Source organism: Aplysia californica, unplaced genomic scaffold, assembly GCF_000002075.1.
Source record: "Aplysia californica isolate F4 #8 unplaced genomic scaffold, AplCal3.0 scaffold00575, whole genome shotgun sequence".
Lineage (NCBI taxonomy): Eukaryota > Metazoa > Mollusca > Gastropoda > Aplysiida > Aplysiidae > Aplysia > Aplysia californica.
This window is the reverse complement of record NW_004797845.1, coordinates 504664-515667: the sequence shown is the minus strand read 5'-3', so window position 1 is coordinate 515667 and position 11004 is coordinate 504664.

Sequence of the window (11004 nt, the reverse complement as noted above, 5' to 3'; positions counted from 1 at the left end):
AGTGGCCCGGTCTGCAACTGTTGCATAGCAAAATTACGCGCGCTTGGGCTTTAAGAACAGCCTGTCCCACGCCCTGCGATTGCATGTTTTCAACAGTGAATGAACAAAGCATACAGCCATTACGTGATAGAAGATGACAGGGGGTCAAATGAGTTCGAAACATTAACAGACTTCGATGTGCATTTGTGTCAGAACTATGCCATCTCAAAGCCAGCTCATGCAAGACTTTTAAACATGGATACCCATCAGAATAACAGACACATCCCCCAAAAAGTGCCCCTACCCAGCAGTTTTGGCTAACTGACCATGAATTTGAAATCTGAACAGTTCAATAATCGTAAAACGGCAACACTGAGTGATCCAAAGTACGCATGTCAGGCAATGCACCTTGCCTCGAGCCTCGGCCTGGGCTAATTTTAAAACACACACGCACCAGTCACACATGGGGACATCTCCACTTTGTTTGTTACACAGCCCGTACAGGATGTAGAGAGTTTGTTTGTTGTTAGGTTTGTTTGTTTTAATTGTCTTTTTTTTCAGCAGAATTTGTATCTAGCATCGTAGTCGGCACCGATGTAGAGCTTTGTTTTTTTCTTTTTCATTCAGAATTGTTTTTTAAAATGTAGCCATCAAACCGGCGTGGTGTTCGCTATGGCGTTCATGGTAAATGTAGCGCTGATAACGTATTTGAAATTAAATACACATTTACAACAAAAGAAGAAGAAGAAGAAGAAGAAGAAGAAGAAGAAGAAGAAGAAGAAGAAGAACAACAACAACAACAACAACAACAACAACAACAACAACAACAAGTTTACTATCAATTTCACATCTCCACGTACCTCGGCACGATGGAAAATAATATTAAAGTTTGACGCAGTCAAAAGTTCTGGACCCTCGCCACCTCGAGCCACGCGCCCAGCCGCATGAAATCGACAACACACGCAGAGATACTTTGGACGGTTTTCGGGATTCGGGGCCAGATTCGGGGCTAAATCCCTACGTGCATGGGTCCCTGCCTGAAGAATTTGTTGGTTTTGCTGAATTCGGGCTAGGAATTATTACTTGCAAGATCGCTGCTGTATAGAGTTGGTTCCAGTAGACCCTAACTGTTGTGGACAACAAAGTAAAAATGTTATTGTATTTGCAGTGAATCAAGAAGTTGTTGTATGTCATGTGTGCAGCATTCGCATACAACAACGGTGAAGTTTTCTCTTACGGACAATAATTATATCTTACGAAGATAGAAATCGGCCAGTTCCTCTGGATTACAAGGCCTAGATCTATACTCTGCTGATTAAATGTCGTATCCTTTTATATTGCAAATGTGTTATTCTGTTTTGATCAGACAATAACAGAAATTACTATGTTCTTTTAGAGGACAAAGGCGAAAAATAGAGGGGTTTAAGAGGGAAGGGGACAGACAGAGTGGTCGCTTGACAATAGATCAGGGGGGAGTGGGAGAACCTTATAAGAAAATAATATTAGAATAAAGGTTTAAAAGATGTTTTCTGACGACAGTGAGGCTTTTAGAATAATTCTATATTTGTTTGTTTTTGTATTTTCTTTCTTTTTTTCTTTCTTTTTTTTTTGGGGGGGGAGGGGAAGATTGTTTAGCATTCTGCTGAACACGTTACACCCGTTCCCTAAGGACTAGATAGGTCTGCAGAGAAACAAGATACACACACACACACACACACACACACACACACACACACACACACACACACACACACACACACACACACACACACACACACACACACAACACACACACACACACACTCACACACACATACATACACACACAGACACATATATTTATATATATATATATATATATATATATATATATATATATATATAGAGAGAGAGAGAGAGAGAGAGAGAGAGAGGGGGGGGAGAGAAAGAGAGAGGGAGAGAGATAGATAGAGAGAGAGACAGAGACAGAGAAAGAGAAAGAGACAGAGAAAGAGGAAAAGAGAGATACATATACACACGTATAATATATGAAAATTAAGGGACTCGAATCGGTTCCCTTTAGCTTTTGTTTTTCTCGGAGTCAGAGGTAAGCATTTTCTCTGTCATCTGCATGTAATCTTTAATAATATTATAGATTCTACTTTGTATTATTCCCCGCAAATCTTTCTTTCATCAACACATTCCAAAAGGCGTAAAGCAAGTCGTATCAACTTGAAGGGCAGGCATGAAAGGATAAAACCCGTGTCTGTGTTACAATCCGACCTAACTCTCGCTACATGAACATGGAGGAAAGTTCTGCTCACTAGACGATTTATACAAAACTATAAAACACAGCCACTCAACACATTAAACTTCTTACGTTTTTTGAATAGACATCGTATTTAATGGCCTGGGTTTATTTCCAATTTCAAAAAAATAAAGTGGAAACTCATGCCATTCAGGAGCAGGACTTTGAACCCTTTCAGACAATCCTAATTCACTAAAATCCCAAAAGGGATTCGAACGAGGTTCGCTCGCATCAAGAATCGTAACGATTTCAGCGAATGGTGGTTTGCACCCTTCGTTTTATAGTGGCATGTTATTATGCTGTTGCAGTCTTTGTGCTACTTCCGTAGTCTTCATTTTAATCAATATCGCAACGGAAAGTTGTTCAGCTGATAATTAATTCGAGCCGGCGGGTAAACAGCGAGTAGTAAAACACTCAAGTTGACGATGACACGCAAGAGCTGACAAGGAAGCGGCGCTGGTTGACTTTGTCTACTGGTTCACTGGTTATACTGGGTGCCCGTGCACACGATCAGGTCGGGTCGGTTTGCCAGCAAAATAGATGCGCAAAGCGGCTATTGTGATACGAACCGATTGCCTGACTCGTCGCCTATAAAGAATAAACGCGTTTGCTTTCTAGCGACGAGTCGGGCGATCGACCCGTCTCGACCCGACCCGATTCCATCCGCCATGGGCACCCGGTATTAGGCTACCGAACTCGTGAGGAAACTCAATTTAGACAACGTTGTCTCGTTGGGAAAGGCATTTTACACCAATTTTCCTCACTTCACACAGGTGTTGATGAGTACCTGATCATAGACAGACACACATCTTGACAGTATGTTAGTGCTTGTAAAATGTCAACTTACATTGTATGCATTCCAGGATGTAACCCCCCGGTGCAGTGCCACTGACTGTAGTGTCTTTAGGCCATTTCCAAAGGGGGGACATTTCTCGTTCAAGCACAGTAGAATTGTAAATGGGCTAACTCATGTCACGCTCATAACTGTGCCTGATCTACAACAGGGAACTGCTGCTTTTTCTTTCCTGATCCTTACAATTGCCATTTTCCTCTACTTCTTTTGTATGTTTGTCACTCTCTTGTGACCTGCTATTTTGGGGTGCCTTGATAGTCGAAGCAGACCTTGTGCTGTTGAAGCTTGAGAGGTGAGCAGTCTAAGTCTGATTCCCTGTAAAGACTTCTCTGTTAACACCCACCCCTTGGCACTCATATGACCTTATGCAGTTGCGAGCGCCGTAAAACCCTCTACTAGAAAAAAAATTCAAGGATGTTGAAATTGTTTGAGAATGCTATGAGATTTGCAGGAGTAATGATGATATGGCATGCAGACGGCAAAGTGCATAGAGCTTGTTGTTGGGCTGGAATTTGAGCAAGACCTATACAAATCGCTACCCAAGAATTTCGAAGTTCTATCTGCCCAGTACCTAGTTTTGAGAAATTTGGCATGAAAAACTAGAGTTTCAAATAATGTCAAGCTTTTTCGAATAATATAGATAGAATATTTTACTTCGATCTTTAGTCCACAAATACATAGTATATCTCCAAGTCTTGCGGAAGATTCTATGTGGGTTTTGTCGACTTTTTAAAAGCATTTGATTGGGTTGACAGAGAAAAGCTTTGGACAATATTATGAAGTCTGGGCTGTTCTGGACCAATGTGTACTATTTTGAAAAAAATATATTTCAGAGTATTCTTTCATGTGTTAAAGTCTGCTCAGAAGAATGAGGATCCGTGAAATTTTATATTACTGAATACTTCCAATGTACATCAGGTGTCAAACAAGGCTGCATACTTAGCCTTATGATATTTTCTTTGTTTGTATCTTAATTTTAAAAAACACCTTTCAGAGTCAAATACCATTGCTATACACCGAGTACCCAATGATATTGATGGTATTTTTAAATGTACATTGATGAACTAAGTGTTTTTGACGACAATGTCGGTGGTTTACAAAAGAAACCCAATATTTTATATGATTGGTAAAAACTCATAGCCTTCCATTAACAATCTCTATCGGTGGAAATTACTAAATTCAGCCTTATTTGAGAAGTGTAACTCTAATGAAATTGAAGATGAATTTCACTTTATTTTCTATTGTCCATATTTTGTCCATTAAAGAAAATTGTTAATTTCTCCCACTCTGACTTGGTCCAGTGATAGAAACATGCAATGTTTGACCCATAATAAAAGATATGTGCACAACTTGTACTCATTCATTATGGAAACTTTATTTAACAAATGAGTGTTTTATATGATGTGATGTTGCCAATGTCCTTAGACACTGAATAAAATTACTTACTAACTTAAAGCTTTTTCTATGCAATTTTTAGAACATACGTCTTTATAACGACTTCGAATAATCTTACGATTTTGATAGAGCAGATAAAACATTTGGTTTCTGACCTCAAAGTCTTAGTAACTCGAAACGGCCAAAAATGTCACATAAAACTTGGTACTTCTGAGGTGGCGAAATGCTGTGTTTTATCATATTACATTATTTTGATTTATCAATGACTGGAGGTCGCAGACAGGGTCGACCAGCGTCTGTGGTATAAAGGTTAGGTTTTTCATCAAAGCACACAGCTAAACGTGAATTCGATTCACGGGCAACCAACTTGTCGTACCGAATATCTTGGTTTGTCTGCAGCTATTCTTTATCCCTCTCAACACTAGTATGGCCGAAGCAGCCCGCCTTCTAAAAGACCTATGCTGAAGGGATCGTAAAACATTGATAAGCAAACTTTTTTTAAACATACGTTCATGATATGTTTCCTTTGGTAAAAAAAAAACACAAACAGTATCGAGTCACAACAGATCTGAATCTAAAAAAGTAGACAAGACATGAATCAGTAACGTCAGTCCACATCTGATGATTTTCACAGCTTTAGAATAATAATAAAAACATAATGACTTCGGAACAGGTGTTAGTAAATATGCTGTTTTCTCGGCACTGATAAATCTTCAACATTTAAACAAAGGTCATTGTGGTTTTGTTTTTGCCTTTTTATTTTGTGCCTTCAGTCATTAATTAACTGTTTCCGTCTGTGGTTCAGCGGGGCTCCAGCGGCTAAGTAAGTGGTGAGTTTAGACTCAAGTAATGTCAAGCAAGTGTCGGTGACAAGGAGATCAGATGGGTGGTCACTGGGATGTGTCCTTGAGCAAGACACGACAACCCTAGCTCAAAATACAGGGCGCTGCACAGTGGCGACCGCCAGTGGCATGGTTGTAAACTGTTCTGTATTTGTGTAATATTGTGCATTTATGTATGTATTTATGTACGTATTTAAGCATGTATTTATGTATGTAAGCTACATATTTATAATTATGTATTTATATATGTATCTGTATGTTCGTCATTGTAAACAAAAGTGCTCTTCTGGAACAAATAAATGTGTAATTTATTATTATTATTATTATTATTATTAATGTTATTGTTGTTATTGTTGTTATTGTTATTATTATTAGGCGCTTCGCCGTCGCACGCACAGGAGTAGAGTCAGATATCAAGTGGACTGGAGTCTAATCGAGTAACAGAGAGAGAGAGAGAAAGAGAGAGAGAGAGAGAGAGAGAGAGAGAGAGAGAGAGAGAGAGAGAGAGAACGGAAATGTTTTTCTATCTGTATAGAATGAATGTTTTAATTAATGTTTCTAGTTACTCACGTTTCAACTTTATTGTGACCGTTCGTGCATTTGTATTGCAAATTGCATTGTATATTTTTAGTGAACACATTTCCAACCTCACTGCGAGACTGTTTTCCTCATATAAATTTTTACACATATCCATTTGTATATTATCATGTATAATACTTTGTTTTAAGTACAGGCATGTCGATTAATTTTTTAAGATGTGATGTCTTTTTCATTGTAATGCGCATTGGGCATTTTTTAGAAAATGGAAATGCGCAGTATACATGCTATCTCTATTGTTGTTATTATTATCTTGGTCTTTCTGCTGGGACTAGGACGTTGTATCTCTCTCATCCAGGATTGACCCCGACAAGGAGGGTCGAAACAAACATTCTATTCTATATTATCTATATTGTGTCTCTGAAGGACTAAAAATAGTTCAAAGAAAAGTAATTGTGTTTGTTGGTAGTACAAAAGCAGATCACAGCGTGGGGCGATAGTTATAATATATGTAGTCTGTTCTGAACTTCTGACGACCCCAAAGGTATAAGACGTACATGACAAACAAAATAAAAATTATAAACATAGCAACATCAATATAACGTTATCCAAAATGAAGACTTCCTCTTTTACACCCAACACACCCTCCCTCCCTCTTTCTCTCCTCCCTTTGCCAGTCCGCGTGTCTTTTCTTTTCTCCATTCTTTCTCTCCCATTAAGCCTTCTCCTTCCCAACTCTCATATCTTCCTCCTCCCACCCCCCTTCTCTCCTCTCTCGTTCTTTCTGTATTCCTCCCCCCTCTCTCTTTCTCTCTCTCTCCTGCCCATATCTGCATCATAACACTAACAAGTAATGCAGAAGTTAGCGTTAATTAAGTATCTCAGTGCACCTTCTCTGCTGTCTTCTCTTTCTCACGTCATTTGCATTCCCTTCCACTATTTCTTACCCATCACCCTCTCTCATATCTTTCCTCTGCCCCCCCCCCCCCCACCCCTCTCTCTCTCTCTCTCTCGCTCGCTCTCCCATTATTTCTTCCCCATCCCCCTCTCTCTTATCTTTCCTCTGCCATTCCCCCTCTCTCTCTCCCTCCCTCCCTCCCATTATGTCTTCCCCATCCCACTTTCTCATATCTTTCCTCTGCCCCCCCCCTCTCTCTCTCTCTCTCTCTCTCTTTCTCTCTCTCTCTCTCTCTCTCTCTCTCCTGCCCTTACATCCATCCTAACAATATTATCAGGCAGTGCAGAAGTTTCTCAGCGGCAACGCGCCTCCTCTACTACTGTCTTCTCACGTCATCTGCAGTTATAGCTCCACTTAGTCTTCCTCTGTGTGCGAGTATGAGTCTCTCTGTATGAACGCGTGTTTGTATGTCTTTGAGTGTGTGCTTTCTTTGCGAGCAGATTCTCACTTTGTCTCTCAATCACACGCACACACATGTACACACATGTACACACACACACACACACACACACACACACACACACACTGACTCTCTCACTTTTACAAAAGTGGACGGTTCGGTTTAAGAAACCCGAATGACATATTTATTTTCTAAAATCTACTCTTTTTTTTTGTTGCTTTTCCGTGGCTGCAGATCTTTGTCCGTCTCATAGGCTTAATGATGTGAGGATCGGACTAAAGAACTCGAAAACATGCTCATTAGATCTATTATAAATATTCTTCTCTCACCCTCCCAACTCCCAACCCCGTTCTTTTCTGTTTTAGCCTCCCCACCCCCTCGTCACTGATAAACACACACATACACAAACACACACGCTCTCTCTCTCTCTCTCTCTCTCTCTCTCTCTCTCCCCCCCTCTCTCTCTCTCTCTCTCTCTCTCCCCTTTCCCCTTCATCTCGTTCTGTCTATGTCTCGATGTGAGAGCACACACAAACACACACACGCACTTACACACACATACACACACAATGTCATACAATATGTACACCAAGGGAAAACATTCACCATGACGTCCAACAGAAAATAGGTCGCTTTTAAGGACAAGTGGGCTAATCCAGATTTCGGGGGTTTCCAGATATATTGACCTACACCAAAAGTGGACATTGCCCTACCAAAAGGAAAAGTTTGGTTTCATTGGTGTGTATGTTTGTTTAGTTACTGAGAAAATTCTCCTTGTCTTTTAAAGAAACTGAACAAGGGACAAAAATTTTACCTTCGATTTTCTCAAAACAGTATTTTTCGGGATAGCCCCCTTGTGCTTAAAGCGACCAATTATGATTGCATATATGTACATGGCGATGCAGAAGGAACGATAATTAATTAGGCCGGTGGTTTTTTTTGGTGTGTTTTTTTGTTGTTTTTGGTTTTGTTTTTTTTGGTATGTGTTTTACGGCGCTCGCAACTGCATGCGGGACACATTAAAACTTTTTCAGTTGGTAGGAAATGTTGAATTTTGCCCTGGTGGCGACCGAAGCCTACTGTTATCGATTTTAGACTACCAACGGATCTTTAACGTGTGCAGTTTGCACATAGGACCTTCGAGATTTTTTGCAATTGTCTGAGAAGGCTAGGCGTAGATCTTTCAGGCAGAAGATCAGGGGTGTAGCTGAAAAACAGTAGTAAGAAAGAGCCAGGGAGTTGCAGTAGAAAGGTTGCAAGAAAGAGTCAGGAGCCCAGAGGAGGGTGCAAATTAGGTGAGGGGGTGGGGCGGAAAGTGGAGACGAAAGCAGACGACAGAACATGCTAGAGAGGAGGGAAGGATACATTTTTAGATAAGAAAATGTTTCGGTCACTACCCGGATTCGAACCCGGAACATTTGACTGAGAGGCGAACACCTTAAGCTCTAAGCCACGAGAGCTCTCTTGGCGGTGTTTGTGGAGAGGCAGTTAGGTGCTTCACCGTCGCACGCAGGTGACCCCAGTTCAATTCCTAGTGGGGGACAATTTTATCGAGTATCTTAGTCTTTCTGCTGGGATGTTCTATCCCTCTCTTTAAAAACCAAATCGCGTCATGTTAAAAACACCTACATGAAAAAAAAAAACTCTTGAGAAAAGGACAAGCATAGAAACGCAGAGTACAGAAAGACATGAAGAGAAGCTAACGAATGACGATGGGTACACACGTCCGAGAAAACATATCTTCTTTTTCTTCTTCTATCCCGTGGTTGGGGCAACCGTGGGGGCATCACTACATCTGAAAACCAGCTCTCGACATTTTTCTTTGTCCTCTGCTTTCTTCAGATTGCCACCCATCGTCTTCCCTGTCCACTCTGTGATGTTGGCCTCTATAAAAAAAAATCATTGATGGTCTGGTATGTTGGCCTCCCATCTCCTTCTCCGCCTTCCTCTCTTTCTCTTTCGTTGTACGGTTCCTTGTAGGATTGTTTGGGCAAGTCCTGTGGATCTTGTGAAATGCCCATACCATTTTAATTTTCGTCTCTTCACTGTGGTCAGTAGAAAACATATACCAACTATCAAAAGACAAACGAGGGTGACAATATAAACAACTGGACAGGCTTTCTGCAGGGATGCTGTATCCCTCTCCAGCCAAGGCTGAAGCCCGCCTCCTTAAAAAAACAAATGGCGCCAACGGGGGCGTAAAACACCTATATGAAAAAAAACCCTTCAGGAAAATCATTTTTTAAAAGAGAGAAGAAAGGGAGTCAATGTTACCCGTCGAGCAACTAGGCTTGCGCAACCTGAAATTCCAGATAATTTTTCCTCAGCGCGAATTGTAAGTAACTAGACATCACATCTGAGGCCGTATCAACTGTTTTCCCTTTTCTCTGTCACTATCGGCCAGCCTTCCACAAATCAATGTCTATTTGTTGTTGTTATTCAGTTCTACTCTCTGCCTGTGGCAAAATCACGGAGGGGCGCCTTTTTTCCCTTTGAAATGCTAAAGTTCTAAAGGGAATATGATCAAATTGTAGCGTTGTTATTTTTCTTCGGCGCAGAGTGCAGAAAGTTCTAAAGTCTTTTCAGCAACGAAAATAGAAGCCCCACAGTGCATGTACTGAACATTTCAGGATGCAAGTCTTTAAAAATTGGAGTCCCAGAGCTGTCCGATTTCCTTGCACGGTTTCCATGTTATCAACAAAAAAAATCTTATTGCAATAGATTCTGGGATTGTTTTTGTTTGTCTGTTTTGTTTGATTGGTTGTTTTTTAAAATTTGTTTGTTTGTTGTTGTTGTTGGGTGGGGGGTTTTTTTGCGGGGGGGGGGGGGGGGGGCGGGGTGAAAAGAAAAGAAAAAATATCATGTACAAAAAGTCTTTTTCTGGGTTAATTTCCTCATTACATAGCCTGAGCTTTTTCTCAAAATTACAAAAGAAACAAACAAAACAAAAACAGCAACAACAACAACAAAACGAGCAAGGATGAATATGTGAGAATAGATTTCCTTATTTCCTTGTCTTTTTTTAATAGGTAGATTCGAAAAAAGGTGGTGGAAAGGGCACGGGTACACAGTATGGCGAAGTTGCGAATTTACAGAGTGATCGCAGCTTTTTATATAGAGATCTTAGAGAGAGAGAGAGAGAGAGAGAGAGAGTGAGAGAGAGAGAGAGGGGGGGAGGGAGAGAGAGAGAGGGAGAGAGAAAGAGAGAAATGGTGTGGGGGGGGGGGGCGAGTCATGGGGAGAGGGAGACAGACAGAGAGACAGACAAAGAATAAGTGAAAGAGAAGGGGGAGGGATAGACAGTAATACGCGGGCTTTGCATAACCACAAATTTTCGTTCATGTGATTGTTCCAGCTTACAGGAAAGCTTACGCCAAATACAGGTGGGTCCAATTCTCGTCGGAGGGTAACAGTTTGTATCTTAGCTCTCTCTGTGACGCCATTCGTCAGCGTGTGGTTATGTGGGGTGCAAAAGAAATGCACCAATTTATCCTTGCTAGGCGCAGGAGTTAGATATTCTCAGGTTATCGTGTTATGATAATGATTATTATCCGTATCATGTTTCCTCTCTGTTCTGACAAGAGTCCTAAGGGCATCCTTGCGTGTGGGCGAAAGGAATGTAGAAAAAAGCATCTCCGTTCTTGGGGGATAAATGAAATCCAGCCTGAGAACAAGGGTCTATTTCTTCAGTGCTTGTCAACCGCTCATCACCAGCGCCCATTTCTGCCACCTTTAACTTTAACTTAAAGGCCA